Below are 23,938 nucleotides of genomic sequence, written 5' to 3' on the forward strand. Positions count from 1 at the left end.
TTCCACGTAGAACCCTTTCTACAGAGTTCTACATGGAACCCAAAAGGGTTCTACCTCGACCAAAAAGGGTTCTACCTTGAACCAAAAAGGGTTCTCCTATGGAGACAGCCGACAAACCCTTTTGAAACCCTTTTCTCTTTTTTTCTAAGAGTGTCGTTGCTTAACAGACACATAATGCAATATCCATAACCATCATAGTTTGCCTGTAGGGGGAACAAAAAAATACAGTATATCCCTAATTGTTCATATAGCAGTGATACTGAGTGATGTCTCCTTGCAATACCTTGTAGCACCAGGCTCTGAAGAATTCCCATTCCTCACTTATTCTTCCCAACCCAGCCCTACTCCCAGCGTCAGATAAGAACAGCAGCCAGACAGTTTCCAATAGGATTCTTCCATCCAGACCACTCACAGCTATTATTATCATTATTACTATCGTATTACATCAGTGAGTGTTGCCTGGCTGGCTGTGTGGACATTATTAGTGTGTTTAGCGGGGCCCCTGTCCCGGCCCTGACAGCACAATTCACTACAGACTGAGCCACAGTATTACCGTGCCCAGGCCGGCTAAGCCTATTCTGGATTAGCCGCCATGTTCCGTCTAAGCACGCTCCATTGTCCCTTTCCCCTCTGCAGCCAAACAGCCTCTTTATCCCGTGTCTGTGTTGTCGCTACACATTTAATCCACACGACACGCGCTCTCCCCCACCATCCCCGAAAATCAGATTACTAGTGTTAATTAAACCAGGCCCAATCCAATAATCCATAATCTCAAAAGATCCCAGTTACATTGAACATTTGAGAGATCATGGAGTCAGTGGGGTCTGGGAGGTGCTGTGCTAAGATGGTGTCTGTATACCAATATTTATTTTCATGAAGATTTAAGGATTACGGTCAAACTGAAGCGCATGCGCTCAATATCTCTCCCTTGTTCTTTTCCCCCCTCACACATGCATACGACGAAAAAATGCGGAGACTTACAGGAACACACACACATTTAACGTCCCTTGGCGGACTGCCCGAAGGGCTCCCGGCTCCATCCAGCACCATGCTTTATCATCCCTGAGCAGCCGTTCTGGAACGGAACTGGAGAGTGTGCGAATCAAACCCATCTATAACCACCCAATAACACTCAGGGGAGCAGGCCAGTCAAACTCCCTCCCTGGACAAATCACTTTTTATTTGTCACGTGCTTCAGTGAAAGGTGAAAGGTGACTAGCAGGCGATGTTCCCGAAAACCATTACGCAACATGTATTTCTACAACGTTTCACTATGGGATGTGAGCCCGAATGCTCGTATAACCTCGGAGACGGGAATAAGACAGATAGGATCGAGCTGTTGACAGAGACATGCACGTGAAGCACACTGTTGTTTGTGTAATGACGTCAAGTTCAATCAAATACAAAAACACGTCATATTATGGACCATTATGAGATGATGTATCTCGTTTGGAATACGGTGAAACGTCCCTCCAGACATCGTTATTTAAGGGTCCTGTGTATAATTTGGGCTTTATTCCTCTACTTACACATCTAAGGATACGGTTAACATCAAGTCCCCAGAGTCTCTTCCTCTGCCTTAGATTAAAAGGAAGTAACATTTGCTGTGTATCTGAATTACGCCGAGTGTACAAAACATTACGAACAGCTCTGAGATATAGACTGACCAGGCGAAAGCTATGATCCCTTATTGGTGTCACTTGTTAAATCCACTTCATTCAGCGTAGATGAAGGGGAGGAGACAGGTTAAAGAAGGATTTGTAAGCCTTGAGACAATTGAGACATGGATTGTGTGTGTGCCATTCAGAGGGTGATATTAAAATATTGAAGTGCCTTTGAAAGGGGTATAGTAGAAGGTGCCAGGCGCACAGGTTTGAGTGTGTCAAGAACTGCAACGCTGCTTGGGGTTTTCACGCTCAATAGTTTCCCGTGTGCATCAAGAATGGTCCACCACCTTAAGGACATCCAGCCAACTTGGCACAACTGTAGGAAGCATTGGAGTCAACATGGGCCAGCAAACCTGTGGAATGCCTTTTGACACCTTGTAAAGTCCATGCCCCGACGAATTGAGGCGGTTCTGAGGGCAAAAGGGGGCGCAACTCAATCCTAGGAAGGTATTAGGAATGTTTTGTACACTTAGTGTATACTGTATCACTCTAGTTACTGCAGTCTCTTTTCTTAATAGACTTGAAGCTATGAGCTTAAGTGACCTATACTAAGTGATCTGTGGAGTGACCTTGGCCCCTGTGTGTGTGTGCGTGTGTGCGTGTGTGTGTGTGTGTGCGCGCGTCTGCGGCGGATCCCACTCACTGTTCAGCATTACATAAAGTTACTCAACCATGATTACAAGGAAAGGATGTTGAAGGAATGACTGTAGGCTGAGAGTTCCTAAATGAACAAATGAAACAACCTGAAACACGTCTGAATGACGAAATAAGATGACCTCCACATTTCCCTAACCAAGCTTGGCTCTCAACCTACATACATGTACATAGAACCCACATTATCTGTTGAATACCTTGTCAGACTATGATAACATCTATACTTGAAAAATGCAGTGCTTTTCTAAGAGGATAATCTATTGACATATTCACATGGTGGCCTACCCGGTGGAGAGCTGGCTGGTGGGCGCTGTCTGGGGCTGAGAGTGAGAGGAGGGTGCCTCATCCCCTCTTTACTACACAGCAGTCTCAATGGAGCTAGCTCTGTATGCTCTCTGCACACACACGCACACACACACACACACACACACACACACACACACACACACACACACACACACACACACACACACACACACACACACACACACACACACACACACACACACACACACACACGTTCCTTACGCCTTCTGAGACCACATGCTGCTCAACACTTAGAGAGAATATGGACAACATCAATCTCCTCCCTCACTGGTTGATACACTGTACACAAAACTGCAATTTTCTTCTAAAGTGCCCAACAAAGAATAACAATAACACTCCACAGGTTAAAGGGATACTGCAAGATTCTGGCAACTAATTCAAATTTTCTACTTTGTAAACTTGACAACATCATAATGACGTCAAAGTTGTTTTCGACAAGTTGTTTGTCTACTGTAGCAATGTATTTCTAGGCCACTAGTGTAAATTTGACGATATAGTCATTAGCCGCCGTTTAGAAAAGACTTGGCATTTTACGATCAGTCAGACATCAATATGCTGCGGCATTTGTAGAATGTTGATAACAATGGCAACGACGCGACCGAGTGACGGAGGTACAACCAATGTTTACCACGCCCATACATCACTGCACATCTCTATGTTCTACACTGAAAAGGAAATGAGGAAAAGGTATTTAGAAAATCTGTCGCTATGATGTCATTGGGAGGAATGCTTTTTTTAAACTGATTTTCAAAAACTACAATGAGTTTCCAGCCAGGGAGGTGGCATTTTCACATTCGAAGACTGGTATGCTGCTGGAGATAATGAATATGATGTTAAAAAGTTAAAAGTGCTCAAATGTCCCTTTAACAATAACTCAGCTAGTGCAATCAGAAAGCTCACCAGAGAGACTTCCTCTTGTCTATTCCTGTTCAACACATTTGTTTCTCGGTTTCCTGAACCAACAGAGGCCTCCGATGGCATCCGAGTGCCGCCGGCCCATAAAAAAGCACTGTAATGTAATGTTGGAGCTCTGATGACTCTATTACGATCATCATAAAAACCACATTGTTTCCAAAACACTTCAGACTGAAATTTCCGAGTGCGGATGAAGGGCTTGTCAAAGACTAGACACTTCTGAATCCCCATCAGGGCCAGACCATAACTAGCCTACAATGATGTGTGGCAGCAATACACAACTTGATAGGTCTGGAAGAGAAAAGAGAGCAGGGAAAGACAAAAAAAGTGTTTCTGTGCTTATTGCATATGCCTACGTGCAGCATGTCCATGTGTATTTACAGTGTGCGTGTGTAGACTATGGGAGTGTACGTTCATGGCTGAGAAACTTCTGCCTCACACCTTCCGATCCCCTATGCTTTCCCATTTCCCACCCTCCCTCCCTTCCTCTGCAATCTTCTCCTCCATTTTTTGATTATGGATTGCATGACAACAAGGCCAATCCCATTTCACACCCTGACAGCTCTGCTACCTGCAGCCATTTAGGCCTAAGTGGCCGCTCCATCTCATCCTGCTCCCATTTACATGTTTGGGTCTCATTATGACATAAGGCAGGCAGACAGGCAGGCCGCCACATAGTGTTTGGATGCGAAAAGAGGAATTTCACTGGCCAGATTAGTTTTCACCTTTGATACGGGAGCGTATCGCTCACCCAGTGGAATGGGATGCGGGGTGGGGGGGAGAATTGAGTGAACTTTGAAGTTAAACCGTGGAGGTGCAACGCCTAACCTGACCTCCGGAGAAATACTAATGTGAAACATGACTCACACACACATGACTACACACACATCCGTACTTCGCACACACAAACGGCCCCCCTCTCTCAGCGAGACACAAGAACAAACACACACGCACGCACACCGAAGAAATGGTACGAGAGCTGTTAAAATCAAAGAAACATAATCTCTCAGCATTTTACAAAAATATTCCTGAAAAACACGTGATTATGATCCACTTTTCTTCCATGCACAGCCATGCTCTCTTCATTCATGTAAACTATTACTGTCAGGTCAATGAACATAAAAATATATTGCCATAATTATGACCATATGGAACGTAAGTCCACGCATATTAAGATAGTAGGTCTGTCTGGCTAATTTACTCATATCCCATCACTTGCTGTGTTTGACCCAAGATGAGCTACCCGCGTCAACTCAAATAACTATGCCTTGCCTCGGCAACCCTTCTCATAAAAAATACTGTACATACATTTGAAGTCAGAAGTTTTCAGACACCTTAGCCAAATACATTTAAACTCAGTTTTTCACAATTCCTGACATTTAATCCAAGTAAAAATTCCATGTTTTAGGTCAGTTAGGCTCACCACTTTATTTTTAGAATGTGAAATGTCAGAATAATAGTAGAGAGTTTTGGAGCAGTTTTGGAGCAGTGGCTTCTTCCTTGCTGAGTGGCCTTTCCGGTTATGTCGATATCGGACTCATTTTACTGTGGATATACAGTGGGGAGAACAAGTATTTGATACACTGACAATTTTGCAGGTTTTCCTACTTACAAAGCATGTAGAGGTCTGTAATTTTTATCATAGGTACACTTCAACTGTGAGAGAAGGAATCTAAAACAAAAATCCAGAAAATCACATTGTATGATTTTTAAGTAATTAATTTGCATTTTATTGCATGACATAAGTATTTGATACATCAGAAAAGCAGAACTGAATATTTGGTACAGAAACCTTAGTTTGCAATTACAGAGATCATACGTTTCCTGTAGTTCTTGACCAGGTTTGCACACACTGCAGCAGGGATTTTGGCCCACTCCTCCATACAGACCTTCTCCAGATCCTTCAGGTTTCGGGGCTGTCGCTGGGCAATACGGACTTTCGGCTCCCTCCAAAGATTTTCTATTGGGTTCAGGTCTGGAGACTGGCTAGGCCACTCCAGGACCTTGAGATGCTTCTTACGGAGCCACTCCTTAGTTGCCCTGGCTGTGTGTTTCGGGTCGTTGTCATGCTGGAAGACCCAGCCACGACCCATCTTCAATGCTCTTACTGAGGGAAGGAGGTTGTTGGTCAAGATCTCGCGATACATGGCCCCATCCATCCTCCCCTCAATACGGTGCAGTCGTCCTGTCCCCTTTGCAGAAAAGCATCCCCAAAGAATGATGTTTCCACCTCCATGCTTCACGGTTGGGATGGTGTTCTTGGGGTTGTACTCATCCTTCTATTCCTCCAAACACGGCGAGTGGAGTTTAGAGCAAAAAGCTCTATTTTTGTCTCATCAGACCACATGACCTTCTCCCATTCCTCCTCTGGATCATCCAGATGGTCATTGGCAAACTTCAGACGGGCCTGGACATGCGCTGGCTTGAGCAGGGGGACCTTGCGTGCGCTGCAGGATTTTAATCCATGACGGCGTAGTGTGTTACTAATGGTTTTCTTTGAGACTGTGGTCCCAGCTCTCTTCAGGTCATTGACCAGGTCCTGCCGTGTAGTTCTGGGCTGATCCCTCACATTCCTCATGATCATTGATGCCCCACGAGGTGAGATCTTGCATGGAGCCCCAGACCGAGGGTGATTGACCGTCATCTTGAACTTCTTCCATTTTCTAATAATTGTGCCAACAGTTGTTGCCTTCTCACCAAGCTGCTTGGCTATTGTCCTGTAGCCCATCCCAGCCTTGTACAGGTCTACAATTTATCCCTGATGTCCTTACACAGCTCTCTGGTCTTGGCCATTGTGGAGAGGTTGGAGTCTGTTTGATTGAGTGTGTGGACAGGTGTCTTTTATACAGGTAACGAGTTCAAACAGGTGCAGTTAATACAGGTAATGAGTGGAGAACAGGAGGGCTTCTTAAAGAAAAACGAACAGGTCTGTGAGAGCCGGAATTCTTACTGGTTGGTAGGTGATCAAATACTTATGTCATGCAATAAAATGCAAATTAATTACTTAAAAATCATACAATGTGATTTTCTGGATTTTTGTTTTAGATTCCGTCTCTCACAGTTGAAGTGTACCTATGATAAAAATTACAGACCTCTACATGCTTTGTAAGTAGGAAAACCTGCAAAATCGGCAGTGTATCAAATACTTGTTCTCCCCACTGTAGATACTTTTGTACCTGTTTCCTCCAGCATCTTCACAAGGTCCTTTGCTGTTGTTCTGTAATTGATTTGCACTTTTCTCACCAAAGTATGTTCATCTCTAGGAGACAGAATGCGTCTCCTTCCTGAGCGGTATTGTCACGCCCTGACCATAGAGAGCTGTTTATTCTCTATGTTGGTTAGGTCGGGGTGTGATTAAGGGTGGGTTATCTAGGGGAATTAGATATCTATGTTGGCCTGGTATAGTTCCCAATCAGAGGCAGCTGTTTATCGTCGTCTCTGATTGGAGATCATATTTAGGTAGCCATTTCCCCATTGTGCTTTGTGGGGTCTTGACTATGTATAGTTGCCTGTGAGCACTATAGCAGCTTCACGTTTCGTTTGGCTATTTACTGTTTTGTTTTGCTGTGAGTTTCACCTAGTAATAAAAAGATGTGGAACCCAGATCACGCTGCGCTTTGGTCCAGTTATTCTAACGATCGTGACAGGTATGACGGCTGCGTGGGCCCATGGGTTTTAAACTTGCGTACTATTGTTTGTACAGATGAACGTGGTACCTTCAGGTGTTTGGAAATTGCTCCCAAGGATGAACCAGACTTGTGGAAGTCTACAATTGCTTTTCTAAGGTCTTGGCTGATTTCTTTGAATTTTCCCATGAAGTAAAGCAAAGAGGCACTGAGTTTGAAGGTAGGCCTTGAAATACATCCACAGTTACACCTCCAATTGACTCAAATGATATAAAGCCATGACATCATTTTCTGGAATTTCCCAAGCTGTTTAAAGGCACAGTCAACTTAGTGTATGTACACTTCTGACCCACTGGAATTGTGATACAGTGAATTATAAGTGAAATAATCTGTCTGTAAACAATTGTTGGGAAAATTATTTGTGTCATGCACAAAGTAAATGTCCTCACCGACTTGCCAAAACTATAGTTTGTTAACAAGAAATGGTTGAAAAAAGAGTTTTAATGACTCCAACCTAAGTGTATGTAAACTTCCGACTTCAACTCTACATTATTTGAGAGCAAACATCATTTGTTCACATCCATTCATTGTTTTGAACGGCTTTAACTATATAAAAACAGCCACGGCAAATGATATCTCCAGAGCAAGCCTCACCTCTGACACTTCTGAAGTACGGTGAGACACACACAAAATGTACATACAGGCAGACACAAACACGCCACAATAAATTTTTTATATTTGAATTCTTGCTGAGTGATAAGACATTCAAATGGTGCTTAATGGACCTAGCCAAAGATACACCCCTCCCCTTATCTCTCTCCCTTCAAATTATACAAGTCTCATTTCCTGAAGAGTGCATGGGGTGACGTCACATCAATACACAGGCTCTAATTACAAGGCAGCATCCAGCTGTCAATGCCTCCTCCCAACGTTGTCCAAGCATTGGCCCAACGTTGCCCAAGTGTTCCAGGGGAGAAATGTGGTCCCGTATGGCTCAGTTGGTAGAGAATGGTGCTTGAAATGCCAGGATTCTGGGTTCAATTCCAGGGGCCGTCCATACGTAAAATGTGTGCTCGCATGACTGTAAGTTGTTTTGGATAAAAGTGTATTATTATATTATATATATTATTACATATTAATAAGCGCAGAGCACAGTCTTGGCCTTGCCTGCTGCACAGAAGGCATTCACAAAGAGCACAGGTCACGCTGATGTGGTTGCTGTGGAACGGTTTAGTCCCACTGCTCTGTGAATGGTATTGTGATTCCTGGTTCAATCAGATTCATGTATACTGGAGAGGAGTTGGGGGTTGTGCTGTAGACCTACTCTTACATTTTCACTATCCACATCACACACAGGCGGTCAGGAGCTCAAATCCCCTTGCCTGACGACCAAGGTTATAATAGTTTTGCTGTTTAATAATAGGTTGTATTTCTACAAGTTTTTAGATTTGTATTTGAAATTCAGTTTAGTTTCAGTTAGTTTTCCAACTTGATTGACTATTTTTATTTAGTTTCAGTTTGATAAAACCTTAAAATGTTATATTATTTAGTTTCAGTTCTAGTCTTAGGGAGGCTAGGAACCATTTATGTATTGTAGGCCTATAGTTTTTTGGGGATGTCACTTCTTGCCACTGGGGGACAGTAATAAAGTTGAAGTCGGAGGTTTACATACACTTAGGTTGGAGTCATTAAAACTCGTTTTTCAACCACTCCACGAATTTCTTGTTAACAAACTATAGTTCTGGCAAGGCGGTTAGGACATCTACTTTGTGCATGCAATTGTTTACAGACAGATTATTTCACTTATAATTCACTGTATCACAATTGCAGTGGGTCAGAAGTTTACATACAGTAAGTTGACTGTGCCTTTAAACAGCTTGGAAAATTCCCGAAAATTATGTCATGGATTTAGAAGCTTCTGATAGGCTTATTGACATAATTTGAGTCAATTGGAGGTTAACTGTGGATGTATTTCAAGGCCTACTTTCAAACTCAGTGCCTCTTTGCTTGACATCATGGGAAAATCAAAAGAAATCAGCCAAGACCTCAGAAAAAAATTGTAGACCTCCACAAGTCTGGTTCATCCTTGGGAGCAATTTCCAAATGCCTGAAGGTCCCAAGTTCATCTGTACAAACAATAGTACGCAAGTATAAACACCATGGGACCACGCAGCGGTCATACCGCTCAGGAAGGAGACGCGTTCTGTCTCCTAGAGATGAACATACTTTGGTGCGAAAAGTGCAAATCAATCCCAGAACAACAGCAAAGGACCTTGTGAAGATGCTGGAGGAAACAGGTACAAAAGTATCTATATCCACAGTAAAATGAGTCCGATATCGACATAACCGGAAAGGCCACTCAGCAAGGAAGAAGCCACTGCTCCAAAACCGCCATAAAAAAGCCAGACTACGGTTTGCAACTGCACAAGGGGACAAAGATCGTACTTTTTGGAGAAATGTCCTCTGGTCTGATGAAACAAAAATAGAACTGTTGTTATGTTTGGAGGGGGAATCGTGAAGAATTCCCAATCGTGAAGAACGGGGGTGGCATCATTATGTTGTGGGGGTGCTTTGCTGCAGGAAGGACTGCTGCACTTCACAAAATAGATGGCATCATGAGGGAGGAAAATTATGTGGATATATTGAAACAACATCTCAAGACATCAGTCAGGAAATTAAAGCTTGGTTGCAAATGGGTCTTCCAAATGGACAATGACCCCAAGCATACTTCCAAAGTTGTGGCAAAATTGCTTAAGGACAACAAAGTCAAGGTATTGGAGAGGCCATCACAAAGCCCTGACCTCAATCCTATAGAAAATATGTGGGCAGAACTGAAAAAGCGTGTGCGAGCAAGGAGGCCTACAAACCTGACTCAGTTACACCAGCTCTGTCAGGAGGAATGGGCCAAAATTCACCCAACTTATTTTGGGAAGCTTGTGGAAGGCTACCTGAAACGTTTGACCCAAGTTAAACAATTTAAAGGCAATGCTACCAAATACTAATTGAGTGTATTTAAACTTCTGACCTACTGGGAATGTGATGAAAGAAATAAAAGCTGAAATAAATCATTCTCTCCACTATTATTATGACATTTCACATTCTTAAAATAAAGTGGTGATCCTAACGGACCTAAGACATGCCATTTTTACTTGGATTAAATGTTTGGAATTGTGAAAAACTGAGTTTAAATGTATTTGGCTAAGGTGTATGTAAACTTCCGACTTCAACTGTACATAAGGTGATGGGCCAGGATCATAGACTTTGATAGACTTAACATCTCTGTATCTGTGCCATGATGGCGTCTGTGAGAGCATGGGCAGCGTCATCGAGGCCATCTCCATCTTGAAAGTCAATTTTCCTCTTCACAAGTAAAATGTATTGGCTGATCCCTCCTGATGACCCGGCTGTCACGACTCCAACTGAGTCATCAGGTCATGCCAACCCGGTCATGCTACCCAGTTGACTAAATCAAAGCGGCGAAAGTCCTCAATGGCGCTGCCCATGCTGACACTGGGTTTTGGTCACTACAGGACTCCATACAAATCCATGGCCAGGGCATAGGTTTAGTTAGGTTTAAATTATAAATCAATCCTAATGTGACTTGGATTTAAAGGATAAGCACCTAGACTGGTGCAAGAAATATGGCGGAAGGAAACTCTCCTGCCAATGTTTACACCAATCCAACACTTTTTTAAACTTTAGTAGTAGATGTAAGAAGAATCAAATACCTTTGCCTTTATCTGACAGAAAAAATTAAGTCATGGCACATTTGACATGTTATGTTTATGTAATATTAAACATGTATCACCGACTAACCCCTTCAAATAGGGTTCATGAAAACAGCTGCAACAGCAAAAATATAAGCAATACAACACTGCTACACAAATCTATCAGTTCATAGCCAGCTTGTGTGTGTGTGTGTGTGTGTGTGTGTGTGTGTGTGTGTGTGTGTGTGTGTGTGTGTGTGTGTGTGTGTGTGTGTGTGTGTTTCTGTTCAACCCAACAAGATTTTCTGGTTTCTCTTCAATAAGACTCTGGGTTCCAGAGAGGTGGTCATTCAGTTTCTCATGCCTGATGACAGTTGACCACAGACAGAGAATATTCTCTCCACGAACACCTGGGATACATGGGCAGAAACCAGATCCAGTGCCACAGGGTGAAGCTTAGGATAAACAACCTTCCTTGCCTGCCAGAGCTGGAGAGGTGACTCTGTAAACATGCCCCTCTTTACCTCTTCCAAGTATTTCCACAGATCACACAGTGCACTTAATGCCCTGTCAGATTGACCCTCCAGCTGGACAGTGACCTCAGACACAATCTTCAACGCAAGGAAGCTATATTTCTGAAGCGCTGTGGTCGAGATGCTTGCTGAATTCATCGTGCTGGCATCTTCCTGGTGTCCTGCTGCTCCGCTGCTGTACTCTCTGATTTGTTGAAGTAAAGCAAAAGACTCATCAGTGGCTCCATCTCTGTTTAGCAAAGTGCCAGAGACATATTTGGGTCCATCAGGCAAACTGCTGCAGGGGTTGGATCAAAGTTGGCTGCCAGAGGATTCAGTATGCATGCGAAGCTCTCACACAGTGACTTCAGGAGGACCTGTGCCAACTGTTTTGCAACAGTAGTTGACTGCAAGTGCGCCTCAAGGTTGAGAAGGCATGGCACCACATCAGACAGCGACTGGCTTTCAGTTTGAATCTGGTCGGTGTGGGCCAACTTCACAAGTTGGTCAAGCTTGGCCCAGTCACGCACCGTGCTCGCCCTCAGATTTCTTTCCTGTTAGTTAGTGATAGCTAGTGATAATGATGCACAAGCTAGGCTTATTTGAAACATCGGCATCTATTGCCAGCTTTTACCCACCAGATTCAGAAGCTCGAAAAACCCATTCGGGAAAAAAGCTTGAAAACCCCATTTGATTTTTGCTTAAAGTTTAGGGAAGAAATTACCATAATTTAGGATGGTTTTTATAAAAAAATTGTTAGGTTTGTAGTCAAAGATAGTTTTAGTTTTTTAAATGTTTTTCATTTCATTTTTTTATTTCAGTTTACTTAATTGTTTTTCAAAATGCTGTTTTTATTTTGGTTTTCGTTTACTCTAATAGTCTAGCTGACGATTATTTCTGCTGCTCTATCGATCGCTACATACTTTAGTCTGAATCTGTCATCTTTGAAATCATTTCTGGTGACGATGGCCGTTGTACAAAACAAAATCATCAGCGACTGGACAAGAGTATCAAAGCCAATGGTGAATTTTCTAAACTTTGCTTTACCCACGTTTGTTCTGGCTCTGGCCCAACCCATCGGTTTCTGGGACCAATCAGACGGTTTGAATGTGTTCACATTCTAGAAGGGTCGGGGAGGGAGTCAAATCCAGACTCATTGTGGAGAAGAAACAACCGTTTGGCTGGAGCAATGAGTCTGGGTAGCCCCACCCATCCCTCCCCACAGTACAATAGCCATGTCCTTTCAACCCCAGCCTTGATGTGATACTGTCTGTGGTGATATCCTCTGCTCGGGGCCTGGGAGCAGCTGCAACCAGCCCACCCCAGGAGGGGGGAAATTCTGGGAAACAGTGTATTGGCTGATGAGACAGGCAGACCATTGAGGTATAAAAGAACTAGAGACTGTGTCCAAAATGTCTGACCTTTGTTTTCAATGTAATCCACTCACGTTCGCATTAGCCGATTCATGAACCATCTATAACCAGGTTGCATCTGGTTTACACGGCCCAACTTCACATGCGCACTAGCACTCAGTGCGCACAGTGAGCAGCGCGAGCAGCGACGATGTCATCACTTTATCCAAAAAGATGGCAGACACTGGATGAATATAAATTGTTAATATCTTTGGCTGTGAGTGACAGAAAAAAATCTGTCACAGAAACAATTTTTTAAATTCAGTGCAAGTTTTGTCTTATTAGGAATTTTCTATTCTGACTTCTCTATGTGGCTGTCTATGGGTCGGGCGTCAGTTAAACTGCAGTACCGAAGCAAGACTGTAGGAGCAGTCAAAACTGTGCTTCTAGACCGGAACCCTGGCTCCTTGAGGCAGACCTGCAGCCAGCCAGCCAGTGCTGAGCTGGATCACACTGTACATGGCCCTAATGGACGCAAAGTAAGCTCGAAATGTGTTTGTCTAGACCAGCCAGCATGTGTAAATAATGTGCTGTCTGTTTCGGTTAAAGCAATACACAATAGCAAGAGCCATGCCCAAGCCCTCCTCCAATCGAAACTAGCCTACCTAGTTTAATTTGGATCCCGCGATGTGGTTAGCCTCATTTGCTGGGGCCGCTACTATCTGTCCAGGGATACTGCCAAACCCTAAAGTCTGAAGAGCTGCTGCTTAGCGCCTAGCGAGGTTTCCTTGACAGTTTGAACACAGCCCACGACGTGGTTAGCCCTTATGGCTAGGACCGCGGATATTCCCGGGCTTATGGCTGTTTAAATCCCTGCTGTTTGTTGCTATTTCCATTGGTCCTGCAAGCTGTGCTGGCTGGAATTTCCAGTGTTAGCATACCATGCTACCATGACAAAGACCAAAGCCGGTGGAAGTACCATTGAGGACAAGGTTATTTTAGGCAAACAAATTGTTCTACAAGCAATTGTTACAACAGCAATAACATAGCTTCAAGTGTTGTGTCCAAATACTGGTGGAGTCAACTAAAAATATAATGGACGATTTGACCAGAAAAGTCCTGAACCCGAAGAATAGTTTGCAGTAATCCAAGGGTCAGCTCGATGAGTTTAAACAGGCCAATCAAGGCGGAACGACAGTGTTGTGGACGGAATTGCAGAATCGCCACATGAGATCTGGACGGAGTCTGAGGACAAAGTGAGGGAAATAATCACTGAGAAACTGAAGACGGACCACAGGAAGACTGAGGTGGAGCGAGCCCACAGGACTGGAGAACCGGCCCAGGTGACAGGCCCAGGCTGATACTGGTCAAGTTCCTGAGGTTCAAGGACAAGGTAGTTGTTCTGAACAGAGCCAAGAACTTGAGAGGAGCGTACATCTTCTTCGAAGAGGACTATCCTGAAGCTGTGCACCAGAAAAGCAGAGAACTTATCTCAGCCATGAAAGCTGCCAGAGTGCGTGGAGACATTGCTTACATCCACTATGACAGGCTCATTGTCCACACTCCCTCCCAAAAGCCTGGAAGGGATGAGAGAGCCAAGCCTGTGGGTTCATAGCTTCAACCCCGCAGCACACGCACACACCAACTAGTTAATGGACTGCTGAATACTTTTATTTCTGTTGGTTTGTTTATTCTTTTCCCTATTATGTCTATCTCTGATAAGCTACACAGGAAAGGGCGAAAAGTAGCCCATATAAATATGTGTAGCCTTTAGAAATAAGCTTAATGAAATCAATAACTTGCAAACATCAGATAAGATTCATATATTAGCCATTTCTGAGACACTTCATTATTTTGAATATACAGCAGTAGCAATACAAGGATATAACATCTACAGAAGAAACAGGAATGCCTATGGGGGAGGTGGTGCTGTATATATTCAGAGCCTTATTCCTGTAATGCTTAGAGAAGATCTCACGTCAAGTGTTATTGAAGTGTTGCCATTGCAGGTTCAACGGACTAATCTAAACGCCTATTATTTGGGGGTGTTGCTACAGGCCACCAAGTGATAACCGTCAGTATCTAGATCATGTTTGTGAAATGCTTGATAGTGTGTGTGGGGTGACCTGAACATTGACTGTTAGCAACTAGCTGTCCTCTCAAGAGGAAGCTTCTAACTGTGACTAATGCCTCTACTATGACCCAGGCTATCACTCAACCAACTGGAGTGCATACCAATAGTGTTGGATCTGTGACATCCACTTGTATTGATCATATCTTCACTAATGCTACAGAGCTTTTCTCCGAAGCAATATCAGTTCCCATTGGCTGTAGTGACCATAACATTGTGGCAATAACAAGGAAAGCCAAAGTGCCAAATGTTGGGCCTAAAGTCATTTATAAGAGATCATACAAAATGTTCTCTCGGGACTCTTTTGTTGATGAATAAAATGTATGTTGGTCTGATGTGTATGAGGAAGTAAATCCAGATGCAGCACTGGAAGTTTGTAAAATGATTTATGCCAATTGTTGACAAGCATGCACCTCTTAAGAAATGAACTGTGAGAACTGTTAGAGCCTTGGGCCATTACTCTTCTCTATATTTACAAATGATTTGCCACTCTACATGTCAGCACCCAAAGCCTGTGAGCTCATTGAAATTCTAAATAAGGAGCTACAGTCAGTGGTTAATAATAAACTGGTCTTAAACTGGTCTTCAATAAAGAAACAACTAAAAGGATTGTATTTGGTTCAAAACATTATCTAAGACATAAACCTTAACTGGAGTTGTGTATGAGAAAGTTGTGGAAGCTAAACTCCTAGGTATATCATGTAATGTTGCTTTTCTTTGTCATGGTCAAGTCATATTGACAAAGTTGTTGTTAAGATGGGGAGTGGTATGTCTGCTCTAAAAGATGTTCTGTGTTGTTAACCCAAAAATCAACTGTACTTGTTGTTCAGCCTCTGGCCTTGTCCCATTTTGATTACCGTCCGGTAATATGGTCAAGTGCAGCAAAGAAAGACCTAGCAAAGCTGCAGCTGGTTGAAAACAGAGCAGCACGCCTTGCCCTTAACTGCACATACAGAACTAACATCAACAACATGCCAGTCCTTCCTGGTTGAGGGTTGACGAGAGATTCACTGCATCAATTCTTGCTTTTGTGAGAAATATTATTGCGTTGAAATGTTCAAATTGTCTGTATAATCAACTTGCATATAGTGTTACGAATCCCGCCGAGGATGGTGCCTCTTCCCGTTCGGGCGGCGCTCGGCGGTCGTCGTCTCCGGCCTACTAGCTGCCACCAATCCCCTTTTTCTGTTTTCATTTAGTTTTGTCTAATTGGTTGCACCTGTTTTGTGTTTAGGGTTAGTGAGCTATTTAAACCCAGTTGGCCCGCCGACTTTTGTGCGGGCTTGTTATTCTGTTTTGTGGTGTTTGTTATAGTGTGGATTTTGTCCTAGTTATTTTTGGACTGTATCTTGACGCGCCCTTTTGTTGTGTGGCGTAGCCGTCTCATTTATATTCTTGTTGGAATATTAAAATATCCACTTGCTCGGAACTACCCTGCTCTCTGCGCCTGACTCCTTCATTCACCATTGGAACCGTTACATATAGCTCTGACAGACATAGTTACCCAACCAGACATGCCTCTTTACACTCCCCAAATCCAGAACGAATTCAAGGCAACGCACAGTATTATGTAGACCTATGATCACATGGAACCCCCTTCCATCTCAAATGACTCAAGGAAACAGCAAAAATATGTTTAAAAAACAAGTAAAACAACACCTCGCAACACAACGCCTCTCCCCTATCTGACCTACTTGTAACGTCCATGTTAGTGTTTTTTAAATGTATGTCAATTGTAAAATATTTGGTCTGTAATGCATTTTTCGTTATGTGTGGTACACCAGGAAGAGCTGTCGCCCTTGGCGATACAAAAAAATATCCTGTCCTCATTTCGACAGGGGCAGTTCTTGGGGTGGAAAAACAGTGAAGTGGCCATGGCTAGGAGGGCTGCTGGTGGGGAACAGTTGTTGGGAGAGAGTCCCTATTCCTCCTCTTAACATGGCTGGAATCTGCTAATATGGGATTATTTGATGTATTATTTATACTCTTCACTGCTACTGTGGGATTATATTAATTGTGTCTGAAGGTTACAAGTAACTTTAATCAAAATGATAACTTACACATACACTGAGTGTACAAAACATTAAGAACACCTGGTCTTTCCATGACATAAACTGACCAGGCAAATCGAGGTGAAAGCTATGATCCCTTCAATCAGTGTAGATGAAGGGAAAGTGACATGTTAAAGAAGGATTTTTTTATTGAGACATGGATTGTGTCTGCCATTCAGAGGGTGAATTGGCAAGACAAAAGATTTAGGTGCCAAGTGCATCGGTTTATGTCAAGAACTGAAATACTGCTGGGTTTTTCATGCTCAACAGTTTCCCGTGTGTATCAAGAATGGTCCACCACCCAAAAAACATCCAGCCAACTGGACACAACAGTGGGAAGCATTGGGCCAGCATCCCTGTGGAACGCTTTCGACACCTTGTAGAGTCCATGCCCCAACGAATTGAGGCTGTTCTGAGGGCAAAAAGGGTTGGGGGTGCAACTCAATATTAGAAAGATGTTCTTCATGTGTGTGTGTGTGTGTGTGTGTGTGTGTGTGTGTGTGTGTGTGTGTGTGTGTGTGTGTGTGTGTGTGTGTGTGTGTGTGTGTGTGTGTGTGTGTGTGTGTGTGTGTGTGTGTGGTTCCATATGAGACATCTATACTAAATGGTTCCTCTTATTCAACCCTTTCCCATGTAAAAACATATGTCCTAGCCAACTGAAATGTAGCACTGTTAAAGTTATGCGTAACACATCACATCAGAATAAAAATGTAATTTCAACAACACCATTATCATTTATAAACAGCGTTCATCAGCATGGACAGTTTTACAATTGAAGTGTAACGCAATGGTGCTGTCCATAAAAGCCTGTCGCTGCTTAGCTGCCAATGAATCAGTCGCTTTCTAGAAACAACATTAAAACTGTGAAACCATTGAATAGCCTATTAACTTCCTTTGGATCGCTCCAACTAGGATTGTGTACCCAGACATATTAATTTGAAACATCCTTCTTGCTAGGAGCAGAACTATTATAATCTTTCATATACTTAGCCGAGGACAGCAACAGTCATTTGAATAACAATAGGTTAAAGTAATGCCATTTGTAACCAAAAGAAGGGGAGGATCAAATACGAGGGAGGTTTTCCCATCCAATATGTTGTGTCAGTGAAAAATAAGCCCCAACACTGAGTATTGGCTGACTACAGCAAAGCCCCAGCAAAACTGTTGACGTTCAAATGAATGGCATGCCGTGCAGTTGAAACTCATTATTCATGGTGAAATCAATCTGCATCACATGCCAAATTATTGGCAAGTTGGAATCTGTTATGGAAGTGATGATTACTGACTCTGCTAGACCTCCCTAGACGTATAGTGACTATTAAAACTGGTCCCAGATCAGAAAAGTGACCTCATCGATTATCAGGATCCATTTGGGGCCAGACATTTTTCCTGACTATTTGACCTGGCCAGGGAAAACTCTGTCCCCTAAATGTTCTTGATCGTGTCGCATGGTAAGGAAACACTCCTGGCCCTTGTGTATCACAGAGCAAAGAATGACACCCTTTCAACACACTTCAGTCATCAAAACTTCAATGGTACTGTCATACAACCGCAGATAACACAGATGGCCTGATTCTTCATCCACCCAACAGCTTCGTGTGAAAAAAAAAATGACTGCCTATCATACCAACAGAATGGCATCTGAATATGTGGGAAAAGGAAAACAATTAACCTGTGTATTAATTCGATTTTCGTAATAGTCTAAACGTTATAATAGCGTTCAACTGAGTGAGCAACTGTGGCACTTTCAAATTAAAAGGATAATCTATCCCCAGGTGTCCTTAAGTAGCTCAAAAACTCTTTGGAAATCTCCTCTCAGACAATATGAAAGGGGAATTGATTCTATGTTCCCGCGCAGCAGACTGAATGAGCCTAGACTCTCAGTCAGAAACCAGAAGGCGTAGTGATTCCGATCGCCTACGCATACATGGAAATGTCCTCTCCATACGCACCCATCTTTAAAACAAGAGTGGGTGAGAGCTAGGGGTCAGAGGTAAGCACGGGTAAGTGGCTCACAAATCGTCGGCTCTGCCCTAACCCTCATCGTTATCACACAGCGGGGAGGGGGGGTGGGGGTTTGTGTGCAGTGCATGTGTGTGCGTGCGCATGCATAATTCCACCACAATGATGCCAACCGATAAGAAGAATGAGACAAAGGGAGTACGTGTACACTGTCTCTCCTGCTTGCCATTAGTATACTCTCAATACAGATTACAATCCACTCGCAAAATATTTCCTTTATTTACAGTATGCATAGTTGATTCATTTCCATGTTTTAGTTATTAGATACACCACATGGTAAAAAGTGTATTCTAGGAATTAAAAGTGGACGGCTCACCTGCTTTGCTTCATTCCCACACAGAGCCCAGTTAGTATTAATTGCAATGCTGAACCAAGTCTATTTTCCCCTGTGTGTCCACTCAGCATTACACAGTCAGCCTGCCCTACAGACTATAGAAATAGATCTCTGAATAGACCCTCTTCCATTGGCTTACGACTTTTGAGCCTTTGTAATGATTGGATACTGACAAATCCAGCTTTTCCCTGCATTCTGCTCTCTGTAAAGGTCTGTCCTTGCATATTAAACAGGCTGGAGCACTGGAGCAATCACGTGGAGAAAACATGCCTCCCCGTCTTCACCTCATGTTTAGACCAATCTAAAAATGCCTGCATGTTTGACGGTGAAAAACATACACACAGGTTAAGAGGAAAAAAGACTGTCACTGATGAAGATGAACGATCAGGCTGCAATGCTGTAAATTAATGAATGAGCCCTTGCCCGCCCTACAGACACAGGCCTAGTGGGCTACAGAACACACACAGAGAGGAGGGACTGGGCTAGGGAAGGGCTACAGCTGGAGCTGGCCATGGTGCTGAAACCTAGAGCACGCATGCAATTTCAATCCAAATAGAATGTTCATTTATTTTACTATATCATTTGGCATTCCCAAAGAAGGCTACAGCGAGCAGGGGTGTCTGGATCTACAGTGAGGGAAAAAAGTATTTGATCCCCTGCTGATTTTGTACGTTTGCCCACTGACAAAGAAATGATCAGTCTATAATTTTAATGGTAGGTTTATTTGAACAGTGAGAGACAGAATAACAACAAAAATATCCAGAAAAACGCATATCAAAAATGTTATAAATTGATTTGCATTTTAATGAGGGAAATAAGTATTTGACCCCCTCTCAATCAGAAAGATTTCTGGCTCCCAGGTGTCTTTCATACAGGTAACGAGCTGAGATTAGGAGCACACTCTTAAAGGGAGTGCTCCTAATCTCAGTTTCTTACCTGTATAAAAGATACCTGTCCACAGAAGCAATCAATCAATCAGATTCCAAACTCTCCACCATGGCCAAGACCAAAGAGCTCTCCAAGGATGTCAGGGACAAGATTGTAGACCTACACAAGGCTGGAATGGGCTACAAGACCATCGCCAAGCAGCTTGGTGAGAAGGTGACAACAGTTTCTGCGATTATTCGCAAATGGAAGAAACACAAAAGAACTGTCAATCTCCCTCAGCCTGGGGCTCGATGCAAGATCTCACCTCGTGGAGTTGCAATGATCATGAGAACGGTGAGGAATCAGCCCAGAACTACACAGGAGGATCTTGTCAATGATCTCAAGGCAGCTGGGACCATAGTCATCAAGAAAACAATTGGTAACACACTACGCCGTGAAGGACTGAAATCCTGCAGCGTCCGCAAGGTCCCCCTGCTCAAGAAAGCACATATACATGCCCGTCTGAAGTTTGCCAATGAACATCTGAATGATTCAGAGGACAACTGGGTGAACGTGTTGTGGTCAGATGAGACCAAAATGGAGTTCTTTGGCATCAACTCAACTTGCCGTGTTTGGAGGAGGAGGAATGCTGCCTATGACCCCAAGAACACCATCCCCACCGTCAAACATGGAGGTGGAAACATTATGCTTTGGGGGTGTTTTTCTGCTTAGGGGACAGGACAACTTCACCGCATCAAAGGGACGATGGACGGGGCCATGTACCGTCAAATCTTGGGTGAAAACCTCCTTCCCTCAGCCAGGGTATTGAAAATGGGTCGTGGATGGTTACTCCAGCATGACAATGACCCAAAACACACGGCCAAGGCAACAAAGGAGTGGCTCAAGAAGAAGCACATTAAGGTCCCGGAGTGGCCTAGCCAGTCTCCAGACCTTAATCCCATAGAAAATCTGTGGAGGGAGCTGAAGGTTCGAGTTGCCAAACGTCAGCCTCGAAACATTAATGACTTGAAGAAGATCTGCAAAGAGGAGTGGGACAAAATCCCTCCTGAGATGTGTGCAAACCTGGTGGCCAACTACAAGAAACGTCTGACCTCTGTGATTGCCAACAAGGGTTTTTCCACCAAGTACTAAGTCATGTTTTGCAGAGGGGTCAAATACTTATTTCCCTCATTAAAATGCAAATCAATTCATAACATTTTTGACATGCGTTTTTCTGGATTTTTTTGTTGATATTCTGTCTCTCACTGTTCAAATAAACCTACCATTAAAATTATAGACTGATCATTTCTTTGTCAGTGGGCAAACGTACAAAATCAGCAGGGGATCAAATACTTTTTTCCCTCACTGTATCTGTCCATGGTTCTGAAACCTGGGCAGTCAAAATCAAATCAAATTGTATTTGTCACATGCGCCAAATACAACAGGTGTAGACCATACAGTGAAATGCTTACTTACAAGCCCTTAATCAACAATGCAGTTTTTTTTTAAATACCAAAAAAAAAAAAAAGAGATAAGAATAACAATTGATTAAAGAACAACAGTAAATAACAATAGCGGGGCTATATACAGGGGGTACCGGTACAGAGTCAATGTGCGGGGGCACCGGTGTGGAGGTAATTGAGGTAATATGTACATGTAGGTAGAGTTATTAAAGTGACTATGCATAAATAATAACAGAAAGAAGCAACGGCATTCCGGGGGGGGGGGCAAATAAATTGGGTTGCCATTTGATTAGATCTTCAGCAGTCTTATGGCTTGGGGGTAGAAGCTATTTAAGAGCCTCTTGGACCTACACTTGGCGCTCCGGTACCGCTTGCCGTGCGGTATCAGAAAGAACAGTCTATGACTAGGCCGGCTGGAGTCTTTGACAATTTTTAGGATCTTCCTCTGACACCGCCTGGTATAGAGGTTCTGGATGGCAGGAAGCTTGGCCCCAGTGATGTACTGGGCTGCACGCACTACCATCTCTTTCAGTTACTAAAAAAACAAACATCTCATAGAAGATATAGAATAGAACATTACGTAGAGGAGTAGACTCATATTTAGAAAGACAACGGCATAACTGGAACTGTCCAAGATGCTGAAACATGGGGCCCAGCATGCCACAACATATACTTACAATTTCATTTAGGTCCAAAAACAAACATATCTTACATAGAACTGTGGGATTCATAAGGATGCTAGGGGGGGGGGGGGGGACTGTCCATGGTGCTGAAACCAGGAGAGCAGCATTCTACTGTATGTGTCTTCTATATCTCAGGAGTACTCAAATACAAACATGAAGGTGTATTCAATAGCATGTGATTGAAACTGTCCCTGGTGCTGAAACCTGAATGGCATGATGCTATTTCTCCAATCTCTTTGATTTTCCAATTTATGACTCAACAGTCAACACAGCAAGGGAGCTCCCCGTCTCTTCTTTAATGAGCCCAATACCAACTTCTGTCATATAATTGAATTTGGTATTCACAAACTATAATGAAACAGGTGCTATTAACAATTTACCTGCTGTCTATTCCAAGACCCAAAGTTTTCACATCTATATTAATATTCATATCTAGGGGCTAATCCTCTTCATATCCAGGGGCTAATCCGAAAGACAAGGACGACAAAGAGCACCTGCAATAAAATTCTCCTTCTCCCTTTCATTTAGCATTCTGGTCACAGGTGTACTCGAGACACGAGCATTTAATTTTCCTAAGCCAAGTCAAAAGCATCTCATTAAATTGCTTTTAAATAACAAACCATAACTGGATACCAATCCCCAGGGACAATTGTATTGGTCTGTCACGCTATTTGTAGACTAATCATCTCCACACAAGCCCCAAAGTGCTGAATGAGAACTGCCTACATTATTAGAGCTGGAGATTGCTAGTGTGCCTTTCAGACGAGATGATGGTTTTCTCACTTTGCTATCTCCCAGAGCTGTCTTTCATTGTTTGACCCACTGTCATTCTGTTAAAAGTTGTAGATGTATCCTCTAATGGTTTCTTGTGTTGTACCCAGCTGTGACTGTGGCCCACTCATTTGAGGACATTTGAGAACAGAAGTGTCATGTTTGCTCTACTTCTTTGCAGTCCTGGCAGTGGTTCACCTCAGAGGTGAATACTGTATCATCCAATCACACTGTGCTGCAGAACTGTCCACGCTGAACATCTGCGATGATAACACCACAGCTACATACACTAGGAACATTTTGTGAAATAAGTGCTTGCTCGTTCTGATATTAACAGTGCATCTATTCAGCATTAGAATTAGAGACCAGAATACAAGTTTGGGTAGAGTTTACAACTTGTTGAGGTCACTAGATTTGCATTAACACAGTTGTTGTCATTCTGCATCAAGGCAGCTGTGTCAGGTTTATTTGGGTGGTCCAAACCTGCATCAATGACCATAGTCCCTAACACCAGTTAACAAACAGGCAACGATATATTATATGGTGATATATCAAACACATTACCAGAACAGTTCCAGCTTGACACGAGGAGATCATGCAACAGGTTCAGAGCCAAACAGGAGCGAGAAAATCCTACTGCAACAGAGATAGCGTCGAAAAGAGAGTGATGTCACGAGTCTGTAAATATGGGTCCTTTTCTCGGGCACTGCAGAGACTACCGCGGGTGTGGTGATTGCAATAGTAAGGCGCGCAGGGTCTCTGGCACAAACACCCGAATAAAAAAACATAATATCTTCTCCTTAGAGAGACCAGACTGCAACAGCTACACCCACCCAACACGGCCAACACTTCCATT

At 43.2% G+C, this 23,938-nt stretch overlaps 1 protein-coding gene across 2 annotated transcripts in view; it reads right to left on the bottom strand.

Annotated features, from left to right (window-relative positions):
- Positions 1-23,938, bottom strand: part of adgra1a (adhesion G protein-coupled receptor A1a) — a 68,718-nt gene that overhangs the window by 42,418 nt on the left and 2,362 nt on the right. The window lies entirely within an intron of this gene.

This window comes from Salvelinus alpinus, chromosome 32 (assembly GCF_045679555.1).
Source record: "Salvelinus alpinus chromosome 32, SLU_Salpinus.1, whole genome shotgun sequence".
Classification (NCBI taxonomy): Eukaryota; Metazoa; Chordata; class Actinopteri; order Salmoniformes; family Salmonidae; genus Salvelinus; species Salvelinus alpinus.